This window comes from Saccopteryx leptura, chromosome 3 (assembly GCF_036850995.1).
Source record: "Saccopteryx leptura isolate mSacLep1 chromosome 3, mSacLep1_pri_phased_curated, whole genome shotgun sequence".
Classification (NCBI taxonomy): domain Eukaryota; kingdom Metazoa; phylum Chordata; class Mammalia; order Chiroptera; family Emballonuridae; genus Saccopteryx; species Saccopteryx leptura.
Window position 1 is genome coordinate 184,309,683 of NC_089505.1, and position 13,309 is coordinate 184,322,991.

Here is a 13,309-nt window from a genome sequence, read left to right on the forward strand (position 1 = left end):
CATTCCTTATAATCCCCTAGAACAAGTTATTGTAGAATGGCGACATAGAGAAATTAAGCTTCAAATTCAAAAAGAAAGGGGAGATATACCCCGGGCCTCACCCGAAGAAGTACTCTTCAGTGCTGTATTCACTCTCAATTATTTAACTTTTGATTCTGAAGGAGTAACTCCTGCTTATAAACATTGGGAAGGCCTTTGTAGCCAATTGACTCTGTTGCCGTTAGTATGGTGGAAGGACCCAGCCACAGCTCAGTGGCAGGGACCGCACCCTCTTCTAACACAAGGGAGAGGTTATGCCTGTGTTTTTCCAGAAAATAGCCCACATCCAATTTGGATCCCAGGAAGGAACATACGGCCACTCCTGGTGTCCCAAGATGACCCCACTGATGGATGCCTCCAACATCTGCGAACCCTCTGGTTCAGGAGATGGCCAGCCTCAGCCTTGATGAACGGCTGCCTGGAGGAGGTCCTCAGTGCTCCAGAAAGAGACCTCGTAACCAACGTGCTCATAACATAACCTGGGGAGATATGAAGGTGCTAGCCAAACAGGCTCAAAGATTAGCCCCAGACGGGCCCCCAGGTCCAGGCACTCTCTTCCTCCTCATGTGTGCCATTATCACAGCAAACTCCCAAGTGTGAGGAGATCCTCGCGTCTAGGTGGCTGTTCCCTACCCTGGCATAATTATGCCTGTTGAAATTAATAGCCCACAGTTTCCAGCAGTATATTTCAGTAACTGCTCCCTTAGTTTTCCTTGTGACATAGTGGCCGGGAATCCCAACAGTGGAATGGCACTATATGGGATAACCTCAGTTACCCAATGCTACTTAAGTTTACTCTGAATAATAACATCGTCCCCTCGGAGGGATGGTTCCTCCTTCGAAATCATACTATGGGGAACTTTGCTAAAAATGGTACTATCAACCAAAGCTCAGTACTTGGCCTACAAGCCCTCCTCCCCCTAGCTACCAACAGCTGGGCCCGCCCCACTAATCTTGCCTTCCCAGGGTTGCCTCTTTGCCTGTTCCTGTATGACAAGCATCTAAGAACACTCCCGAGAGAAAGAATTCCCTGGAGAGACTGCCACATTGCCTCTGGCCCAGATGCACAGACCATCAACCTCGGAGTTTGGCATCAGAGGCTGAAAGATGGAATGCAACCATATGCAGTACACAGCCCATGGCAAGCTATCCATTTTGTGTTTGGATGCTGGGACCTTTGTGGGAAGGGGGCGTGCATGGACCTGCATCCATTTTTTACAATCAAAATGGAACTGTGTTTAACGGCACCTAGAAGGTATCTGTAACACAATGGGAGGGAAATGACATCCCGACCCCTAGGAGCAATCCCATGTTTAAGACCCCCATTCTATTTCCTAACTAGTCAAACATTACAGAAGCTTGACTCATTGTTTAATCCAGCTAATCTATTAGCATATAGTGTAATAGGTATTATAGTTGTTTTAGTTCTCTAGGGTTCCATTGTGTAGCATTCAGGAACTACAACAACAGCAAGCTGTCATTCATCAAGTCCAATTGGCCTTAATTAAAGAAGTGGGAGATGTGGGTGGAGCACAGAGCACATTCTTAGCAGCTGTGGCTGATGCAATGCTGTGAGAATACTCCAGCTCCCAGAAGCCTCCTGGGCACACACAGGAAGGACGCTTGCCCGCTATAAGAAAGTAACTTGGCGCCAACCACGCAGCTCCCTGATCTTTTCAGCCATTGACTTTGAAAAACACACTGTAATACCCTATAGGCTGAACCCATGTATATAAGCTAGCTTACTTCCTGAATAAAGTGGATCTGCGTCACTGAACCTGGTCTCCGGAGACAGGTCTTTGCGTCTCCGTCGTCCTCACCCCCGGCAGGACTTGTCCACATCTAGTTTCTTGTGGCAGGCTTGTAATGCAATGAATTTCCCTCTTAGAACTGCTTTTGCTGTGTCTCATAGATAGCATGATAGAATGAAAATGTGTTCTAATTTTTATTTGTTTTAAGGTATCTTTTATTTTGTTCTTTAATCTCTTCTCATTGTTAACTCATTCATGTTTAGTATCATGTTATTTAGCCTCTATGTCTTTGGGTATTTTTTTCTGTGATTAATTTCTAGTTTCATATCATTATAGTCAAGGAAGATTCTTGATATGATTTCAGTCTTCTAACATTTATTGAGACTTACTTGTTTTGTGCCTAACACGTGATCTATCCTAGAAAAATGTCTCATGTGTACTTAAAAAGAATACATATTTTGCTGCTTTGGGGCAAAATTCTCTAAAGATATCAATTAAATTCAGCTGATATTGAGTATCATTTAAGGCCACCATTCCATTGATAATTTTCTGTCTGAATGATCTATTCATTTATGTTAATGGGCTGTTAAAAACTTTTTCTATGACTGTATTGCTGTTGATCTCTCCCTTCCTGTCTATCAAGATTTGTTTTACATATTTAGGTATTTCTACATTGGGTTGGTACATGTTTACAAGCATTATGTCCTGTCATAAAATTGCTCTCTTTATCATTATGTGGTGTCCTTTGTCTCTTTGTTTTAAAGTCAATTTTGTCACATACAGGTATTGCTACTCCAACTTTTTATTCATTTTTATTTGCCTAAAATATGTCTTTTTATTGCATTACTTTTGGTCTCTGTGTATACTTTATTCTGAGATGGGTTTCTTGTACACAGCAGATATGTGAGTCTTGCTTTCTTATTTACTCCACTACCCTATGCCTTTTGCTTAGAGCATTTAAGGCATTTACCTTTAAAGCAATTGTTGATAGATATGTATTTATGGCCATTTTATTTTTACTAACTATGTAATTCTGTTTTATTTTTCTTCTTCTTTTTCTTAAAGCAGGTCCTTTAACTGTTTTTCTGATACTGGTTTGATGATAACAAACTTCTTTAGCTTTTTCGGTGTGAGAAGATATTTATTTCTCCATTTTAAAATGATATCCTTGATGAGTAAAGTAGTCTTGGTTGTAGGTCCTTGCTTTTTAATCTCTTTGAATATATCATACCCATTCCTCCTGGCCTGAAATGTTTCTGTTGAGAAATCAGCTGGCAGCCTAATGGGAGCTCCCTTCTAGGTAACAAACTGCTTTCTTCTTGCTGTCTTTAAGATTTTTTCTTTGTCTTTAACTTTTTCCATTTTTATTATTGTGTGTATTGCTATGGGCCTCTTTGGGTCCATCTCATTTGGGACTCACTGCGTTTCCTGGATTTCTTCTTCTTCTTCTTCTTCTTCTTCTTCTTCTTCTTCTTCTTCTTCTTCTTCTTCTTCTTCTTTTTTACAGAGACAGGGAGTGAGTCAGAGAGAGGGATAGACAGGGACAGATAGGCAGGAATGGAGAGAGATGAGAAGCATCAATCATTAGTTTTTCATTGCACATTGCAGCACCTTAGTTGTTCACTGATTGCTTTCTCATATGTGCCTTGACCACGGGCCTTCAGCAGACCGAGTAACCCCTTGCTGGAGCCAGCGACCTTGGGTTCAAGCTGGTGGGCTTTTGCTCAAACCAGATGAGCCCTCGCTCAAGCTGGCAACCTCGGGGTCTCAAACCTGGGTCTTCCGCATCCCAGTCTGACGCTCTATCCACTGTGCCACCGCCTGGTCAGGCCGTTTCCTGGATTTCTGTTTCTTTCTTTTTTTTTTTTTTTTACCCAGTTTAGGAAAATTTTTGGTCATTATTTCTTCAAACAGGTTCTCAATCTGTTGCTCTTCCTCTTCTGCCTCTGGTACATCTATGATACAAATATTGTTGTGCTTCACCTTCAAGATCTCTTAAACTATAACTAATCTGTTTAATTCTCTTGTGTTTTTTGCTGCTCTGATTGGGTCCTCTAAACTGCTGATCCAACCTACTATTTATTTCTTCCAATGTAGTCTTTATTTTTAAATAGTTGTTTTATGATTTCTATGTCCATTTTTTATACTTGCTGTCTCTTTGCTAAAGTTCTCATTTTGTTCCTTGAGCATCTGTAGAACCATTACTTTGAATTTTATATCTGATAAATTGCTGATGTCCATTTCTTTTATTTATTTCTTTTATTTATTTCTTTTATTTTATTTATTGTGTTTACATAAATTCTAGTGTCAACCTGAATGCATCCCCTTCTCCCCTGTATTCCCTGCAACATCTCCCTTACCTCCTCTCAACAAAATCCTCCACCCTTCCCTTCAGGTTTAATTCCGTTCGTTGCTCAGTTCACATATTTTACTGGATTCCTCAAATGAGTGAGATCATATGATATTTTTCTTTCTCTGCCTGGCTTATTTCACTTAACATAATAGTTTCCAGGTCCATCCATGTTGTTGCAGAAGGAAATATTTCCTTCTTTTTTATGGCCCCATAATATTCCATATATATATATATGTAACACAGTTTTTTAAGCCACTCATCCACTGATGGACACTAGGCAGTTTCTAGATCTTTACTATTATGAACAGTGCTGTCATAAACATGGAGGTGCATCTTTTTTTTCTGAGTCAGTGATATGGTACTGTTGGGGTATACTCCTAAAAGTGGGATGGCTGGGTCAAAAGACAGTTCGATTTTTAATTTTTTGAGGAATCTCCATACTGTTTTCCACAGTGGCTGCACCAGTCTGCATTCCCACCAGCAGTGCAGGAGGGCTCCTCTTTCTCCACAACCTCGCCAGCACATATCATATGCTGATTTGTTAATGAGCACTATTCTGACTGGTGTGAGGTGGTATCTCATTGTGGTTTTTATTTGCACTTTTCTAATGATTAGTGATGAACATTTTTTCATCTGTGTATTGGCCACCTGTATGTCCTCTTTGGAGAAGTGTCTATTCATTTCTTTTGCTCATTTTTTGATTGGATTGTTTGTCTTCCTGGTGTTGAATTTTACAACTTCTTTATAAATTTTGGTTATTAACCCCTTATCAGATGTATTGTTGAATATGTTCTCATATAGTGTGGTTTGTCTTTTAATTCTGTTCATATTGTCTTTAGCTGTGCAAAAGCTTTTTAGTTTGATATAGTCCCATTTGTTCATCCTGTCTTTTATTTCACTTGCCTGTGAAGATAAATCAGAAAATATATTGCTGTGAGAGATGTCGATGAGCTTACTGCCTATGTTTTCTTCTAAGATGCTTATGGTTTCACGACTTCCATTTAAGTCTTTTATCCATATTGAGTTTATTTTTGTGAATGGTGTAAGTTGGTGGTCTAGTTTCATTTTTTTGCAGGTATCTGTCCAATTTTTCCAACACCATTTGTTAAAGAGACTGTTGTTACTCCATTGTATGCTCTTACCTCCTTTGTCAAATATCAATTGTTCATAAAGGTGTGGGTTGATTTCTGGGTTCTCTGTTCTGTTCCATTGATCTATATGCCTGTTCTTATGCCACTACCAAGCTGTTTTGAGTACAATGGCCTTGTAATATAATTTGATATCAGGAGATGTGATACTTTTCACTTAGTTTTTTTTTTTTTAATTTTTTATTTATTCATTCTTAGAGAGGAAGAGAGACAGAGAGGGATACAGAGAGAGAGAGAGAGAGAGAGAAGGGGGGAGGAGCTAGAAGCATCAACTCCCATATGTGCCTTGACCAGGCAAGCCCAGGGTTTTGAACCGGCAACCTCAGCATTTCCAGGTTGACACTTTATCCACTGCGCCACCACAGGTCAGGCGATACTTTTCACTTTGTTCTTTTTTTTTCAAGATTGCTGAGTGTATTCGTGTTTCTTTTTTATTCCATATACATTTTTGGAATATGTGTTATACATCTTTGAAGTATGTCATTGGTATTTTAATTGGTATTGCATTGAATTTATACATTGCTTAGGGTAGTATAGATATTTTGATGATGTTTATTTTCCTAACCATGAGTGCGGTACATGCCTCCACTTGTTAGTATCTTCCTTGAATTCTTTTATCAGTGTTTTGTAATTTTCTGAGTACAGGTCTTTAACCTCCTTAGTTATATTTACTCCAAGATATTTTTTTTGTTGTTGTTGTTGTTGCAATAGTGAAGGGGATTGTTTCCTTAATTTCTCTTTCTGACAGTTCATTGTTGGTGTATAAAAATGCATCTGATTTCTGTATATTAATTTTACACCCTGGCACTTTGCTGAATTCATTTATCAGGTCCAGTAGTTTTTTGACTGAGACTTTAGGGTCTTCTATATACAATATCATATCATCAGCAAAGAATGATAGTTTTACTTCTTTTTTTTCAATTTGGATGCCATTTATTTCTTTTTCTTGTCTGATTGCTGTAGCTGGGACTTCCAGTACTATGTTGAATAAAGTGGTAAAAGGGGGCACCACTGTTTTGTTCCTGATCTTAAAAGGATTGCTTTTAATTTTTGCCCATTAATTATGATGTTGGCTGTGGGTTTTTCATAAATGGCCTTTATCATGTTGAGGTATGCTTCCTGTATTCCCACTTTGCTGAGAGTTTTGATCATAAATGAGTGCTGCATTTTATCAAATAATTTTCTGCATCTATTAATATTATCATGTAATTTTTCTTCTTCCTTTTGTTTATGTAATAAATTACATTGATTGATTTATGAATATTGTACCATCCTTGCCTACCCAGAACAAATCCCACTTGATCATGATGTATGATTTTTTTTTCATGTATTGCTGGATCCGGTTTGCTAATATTTTGTTGAGGATTTTAGCATCTAAATTCATCAGGGAAATTGGCCTATACTTTTCTTCCTTTTGTTGTCTTTGCCTGGTTTTGGAATCAGAATTATACTCGCTTTAGAAAAAGAGAAGTTTTCCTTCCTCCTGAATTTTTAGAAAAAGCTTTACAAGAATAGTAGTTAGTTCTTCTTTAAATCTTTGGAGAATTCACCAGTGTTGCCATCTGGCCCAGGGCTTTTGTTGTAAGTTTTTTGATAACTCTTTCTATCTCATTTGTTGTAATCAGTCTATTTAGGTTTTCTGATTCTTCCAAATTGATTTTTGAAAGATTATATATTTCAAGGAATTTGTCCATTTCACCTAGGTTGTTTAATTTTTGGGCATACAGTTCTTCATAGCATTTTCTTACAATATTTTGTATTTCTGTTGTGTCAGTTGTTATTTCTCTACTCTCATTTCTAATTTTATTTATTTGAGTCCTCTCTGTTTTTTTCTTGGTAAGTCTGGTTAAAGGTTCATTGTTCTTGTTTACCCTTTCAAAGAATCAGCTCTTGGTTTTATTGATCCTCTGTATTGTTTTTTTAGCCTCTATGTCATTTATTTCAGCTCTGATCTTTATTATTTGTTTTCTTCTACTACTTCTGGGATTTACTCACTGTTGTTTATCTAGTTCTTTTAGATGCAGGGCTAGGTTGTTTTTTTTTGAGATTTTCCTAGCTTCTTAAGGTATGCCTTTAGTGCTATGAACTTCACTCTCAGTACTGCTTTTGCTGTGTCCTATAAATTTTGAGTTGTTGTATGCTCATTATCATTTGTTTCTAGAAATTTTTTTTAATTTCTTTTTTGATATTATTGTTAACCCTTTTGTTATTTAATAACAAGCTATTTAGTTTCCAAATGTTTGAGTATTTTTCAGTTTTTCTGTTGTGGTTGATTTCTAGTTTCCTGCCATTGTGATCAGTGAAAATGCTTGATATGATTTCAATCTTCTTAAATTGTTGAGACTGCTTTTGTGCCCTAACATGTGATCTATCCTAGAGAATGTGCCATGAGCACTGGAAAAGAATGTATATTCTGTTGCTTCAGGGTGAAAGGTTCTGAATATATCTATTAAATAGAGTTGATCTAGTGTGTCCTTTAAGTCTGCTGTTTCTTTGTTAATTTTCTTTCTTGAGGATCTATTTATTGATGTTAGAGGGTATTGGAATCCCCTACTATTATAGTATTGCTGTTTATCTTGCCTTTTATATCAATCAAAGTCTGCTTTATATATTTTGGTGCTCCTATATTAGGTGCGTAGATATTTATAATAGTTATATATTCCTGTTGGATTGCTCCCTTTATCATTATGTAGTGACCTTTATCTCTTTCCATAGTCTTTGTTTCAAAGTCTATTTTGTCTGATATAAGTATCGCAACCCTAGCTTTTTTTTTTCATTTCCATTTGCATAAAATATTTTTTTTCATCTTTTTACCTTTAGTCTATGTGTATCTTTTGTTTTGAGATGTGTCTCTTTTAGACAGCATATGGATGGGTCCTGTTTTCTTATCCCTGCAGCTACCCTATCTTTAGATTAAATCATTTAATCCATTTACATTTAAGGTTATTATTGATATGTAGTTGTTTATTGCCATTTTATTCTTTAAAGCTATCTTTTTCTTTTACTATATACTTTTCCCCCTTTGTTCTTTTTGTATCAAGCCCCCTAACATTTCTTGCAGCATTTTTTTGTTGTAACTAATTCCTTGAGTTCTTTTTTATCTGGGAAGCTTTTTATTTCTCTTTCAATTTTTTTAATAAGTGTTTATTTATTTATTTATTTATTTATTTTAGAGAGGAGAGGGGGAGAGAGAGAGAGAGAGAGAGAAGAGACAGAGAGAGAGAAGAGGGGGAGGAGCTGGAAGCATCAACTCCCATATGTGCCTTGACCAGGCAAGCCCAGGGTTTCGAACTGGCGACCTCAGCATTTACAGGTTGATGCTTTATCCACTGTGCCACCACAGACCAGGCCTATTTCTCCTTCAATTTTAAATGATAGCCTTGCTGGATAATGTAGTCTTGGTTGTAGGCTCTTGTTCTTCATTACTTTGAATATATCTTGCCTGTCCCTTCTGGCCTCAAGTGTTTCTGTTAAAATGTTGGGTGTCATCCTTATGAGGGCTCCTTTGTAGGTGATAGTCCTTTTTCCTCTAGCAGCTTTTAATATTTTCTCTTTATCTCTTAGCTTTAGTATTTTAATTATGATGTGTCTTGGTGTAGATTTCTTTGCATTTCTCTTTAATGGAATTCTCTGTGCTTCTTGAACTTGTGTCACTTTTTTCTGCATCAATTTAGGAAAGTTTTCAGCTATGATTTGATTGGACAAGGTTTCTATCTCTTGTTCTTTCTCTCCTTCTTCAGGAACCCCTATGATGCAGATGTTATTTCTCTTTATGTTGTCACAGAACTCTCTTAGAGTTTCCTCAGACTTTTTGAGTCTTTTTTCTTCTGCTGCTTTGCTTCCATGCCTTCATTTATCTTGTCTCCTATCTTGCTGATTCAATCCTCAGCTTCATCCATTTTGTTTTTTATTTCCTTTTATGGTGGTCTTCATTTCTGATATTGTATTTGTCATTTCTGACTGATTATTTTTCTTATTAATTTTAATAGAGTGACATTGATACTCAGGGTAGAAATGTTCTAGCCCTGGCCAGTTAGCTCAGTGGTAGAGCATCGCCCTGGCGTGTGGGGGACCCAGGTTGGATTACTGGCCAGGGCACATAGGAGAAGCACCCATTTACTTCTCCACCCCCCCTCCTTCCTCTCTGTCTCTCTCTTCCCCTCCCACAGCCAAGGCTCCATTGGAGCAAAGATGGCCTGGGCGCTGGGGATGGCTCCTTGGCCTCTGCCCCAGGTGCTAGAGTGGCTCTGGTTGTGGCAGAGCGACGCCCCGGAGGGGCAGAGCATCGCCCCCTGGTGGGCAGAGCGTCGCCCCTAGTGGGCGTGCCAGGTGGATCCTGGTCGGGCGCATGCAGGAGTCTGTCTGACTGTCTCTCCCTGTTTCCAGCTTCAGAAAAATACAAAAAAAAAAAAAAAAAAGAAATGTTCAGAGAATACCTCTCCAGATTATTTTGACATTTGATTATGTTGCATACCTCTCACCCAAAGTCAAATTGTCTTCTGTCACCTTCTGTCTGATTTTCTTTGTGCCCCTCCCCTCCCACCATCTCCTCCCTCTCCTTCCTCCCCTCCACCCTCTGGTTACCATCACAGTTTTGTCCATTTTTCTAAGTCTCATTTTTACGTCCCATCTATATATGGAGACAAATAGTTCTTAGTTTTTTCTGATTTACTTATTTCACTCAATATAGTGTTATCAAGGTCCATCCATGTTATTTTAAATGATCCGATATCATCATTTTTTATGACTGAGTAGTATTCCATAGTATATATGTACCAACATCACTAATCATTAGAGAAATGCAAATTAAAGCCATAATGAGATATAACCTCACACCAGTCAGAATGGCGCTCATCAACAAAACAACACATAATAAGTGTTGGAGAGGATGTGGAGAAAAGTGAACCCTCTTGCACTGCTGGTGGGAATGCAGACTAGTATAGCCACTGTAAAAAACAGTATGGAGATTCCTCAAAAATTGAAAATCTAACTGCCTTTTGACCCAGCTATTTCACTTTTAGGAATATACCCTAAGAACACCATAGCACTGTTCCAAAAAGGAGAAATGCACCTCCATGTTTATGGCAGCATTGTTCACAATAGCGAAGATTTGGAAAGAACCCAAGTGTTCGTCAGTGGACGAGTGGATTAAATAGCTTTTGTACATATATACTGACTGATTCCTTTTTATTATTTCAATGTTTTTTTCTATATTTGCTATCTCTTTATTTAGGTGCTCATTATGTTCATCTATTGCTGTTCTAAGATCTTTGAATATTCTAAAAATCATTATTTTAAATTCTGAATCCAGTAATTTGTTTTTTATCTGACTCATTTAAGTCCTTTTCTGGGGATTTCTCTTGATTCATTTGGGTTGCATTTCTCTGCATTCCCATTTTGACTGTATAAATGAAAAGTATAGCCACAGGAGTCCAATGGGTGCAGCTTCTGTGTTCCCTAGGTGTGGTCTGTCTGCAGGCCCGCCACCCCCTCTGTTACTGCTTAAGGCATTGTGGTTTGGGCATTACCCACTCTGGCCCTCCGGAGCAGTCACTGCAGCTTCCACCTTTCCTCCATGGGTGGGGCTGTGTTCACGTTCCAGGGCTACAAGCCCTGTCCATCCTTTGCCCGCCCTGCAGGTGGGGCCATAAGTCTTGGCACCACAGGCGAGTCATGCACCTATGCTCAGCCATGTGTCTCCGCCCATTCCCGGCTTTTGCCCTACCCCCGCAGGCATGGCTGTGCTCACCATGGCTGCAAGCCCGGGCTCCAGGGTTGGGGTTGCACACCCTTGCTCAGCCTTGGGTCGGCACCTGTTCCCTGGTTTTCACCCTGCCACTGCGGTGGGGCTACGCTCGCATGCCAGGCTGAAGGTTCCAGCTCCAGGGCAGGGCTGCACACCCCTGCTCAGCTGTGGTCCACCGGTTCTCCAGCTTTTGCCTGGCTTTCATCTTTCCCCTGCAGGTGGGATTGCAGGTGGGATTGCAGGCGGGACCGCTCTTGCTCACCCAGCCTGCAGCTTGTTCCGACTACTTTCGTGTGCCCCTTTTACCCTGGCCTGGAGAGACTGAGCTCACGCTGGGCCTCAGTCATGGCCGGTCGGGCTTCTGCCCCCGCCGACTGTACTGCACTTCTGCGTCCTACTGCTGCATGCTCTCTGGCAAGCCCTCAGCAGTGTGGGTGGGGGCGCTGCAGCTCAGACCCTAGCACTCAACACTGTATTCCTGATGGCTTCCTCCTTCTAAGCGACTATGCTCTGAATGCCACAGAAGAGCTTGTTTGGCTGGTATCCTGCTTCCCTTTGCTGGTATTGCTGGTTCCAGGGGAAATATTCACTTTAGATTTGGGGAGTGACTCAACCCAGAGGTTAGGGTGGCTGTCTCTCAAAGTGTTTCTCCCTGTGCCTCCTAGATTTCTCTCCCAGAGTCTCAGGTGAGTGGTTGTGAAAGAGGTTGTCTGCGTGGTCCCTTTAAGAAGAATCCTGGGTCTGAGAAGTCTGTCTCTTTCTCGCAAACAGTATCCTGGCTTGTTTTGCAGCTAAGTACTGTTCATATGCCTCTTCTAGGCTCTGGGACTGCAGGCTGAAGTTTTGGGCTCTGGGGCTGCAGGCTGAAGTTTTGCTAAACTCATTTCCCTCACACAAGTCCTTCCAGGCTGCTGTTCACTGCCAGGAGCTGGGCAGCCCTTTCTGTGTTTCCGCTTTTCCTACCAGTCTCAGTGTGGCTTCTTCAGTGTTCCTTGGTTAAAGAGTCCTCTTAGTTTAGTCCAAAGTTGGTTTTTCCAGTTGATGGCTTTTAAATTTAAGATGTGATCCACTTTGGTTTTGGGAGGTGGAAGTTGGTATGTCCATCTCCATCTTGCCCTTCTACCTGTTTGCCATTTCATTTAACTCTATTACTAGATATATCTTTTGTTTTAACACTTGGTGCCTGTTTTTATTCTCACCATTTTGGCTGCTTCTTTGTGTTTCTTTCTCTGTATTAGATAGATCTTCTGTGATTCCCAGTTTTTTGTATTGGCCTTATGTAGTAGGTGTTCTGTTGGGTCCAGTGGTGAATTCTTTTTAATCACCTGAGCAATGTGTTCCACGTATGTCCCTTGTGTGGGTTATGTGGGCTCTCTTGATGTAATTGAGTTTTGGTTGAGATTGGCCCATTGTGCATAGGATTGACCCTCAGGCTGGCTGACTATGATGTTTTACCTTGACTAAAGCCTGTGAGCTGCAGTGTAAGTGCTGACCCCAGGAAGCTGAATTTGTCTTAGCTGGGTTTGGAACCTGAAGAGTTCTTCCTTGTACATGCTGCTTGTGGAATTAATTGGATTCTGCTCTGATGTTTGAAGCTGACCACTTGGTGTGTTGGTTCTGGGTCTCTTGGCAGGGCACCTTGTACAGGCCAATGTAAATCACTTCCTGTGACTGTCCTTCAGTCACCTGTTTAGAGGTACAAGCAATCCACAGGTTGTGGCTGCTTCTTCTGGGTTTAAGTGCATATGAGAAGAATCAAGCTGTAGCCCATGGCCATCTTTTATCAGCACCATGTCTGTGGCCAGGTTAGCAAATGACCCAAGGCACCACAAGTTCAGCATCTGGGACAGCCACGTGCTTGCTGACTGCCTTTTAAGCTCAGTCACTCAAAAAGCCTCTGGTGGAGTCAGGAGGACAGAGCTAGTGAATCTCCCCTAATGTGAAGGTGCTAATTAGGCACCAGAGAAGGTAGTGATAATGGCCCCCATCCCAGAGACACCGGTTTCAGTCTGTTCCATATTTTTTCCCAATCTTAGCAGAATGGAACCCCTACTATTCTGGTGGGTGGGGCCTTGGAGCCTGGAGTGTTGGTCTTGTGGCAGCCAGGAGGGTGGTTCTAACTGAATATCCTGTAAGGGTGAAGTGTCAGTCAGATTTATGAGAAATTGGGGGGGATGACCCCTGCTTCAAAGTAAGACCACTGAGTTACTGTCAACCCCTGAGTCTGTCCCAACCTCTACTCCCAGCCAATATAACTGGCTCTTCAGCAGGG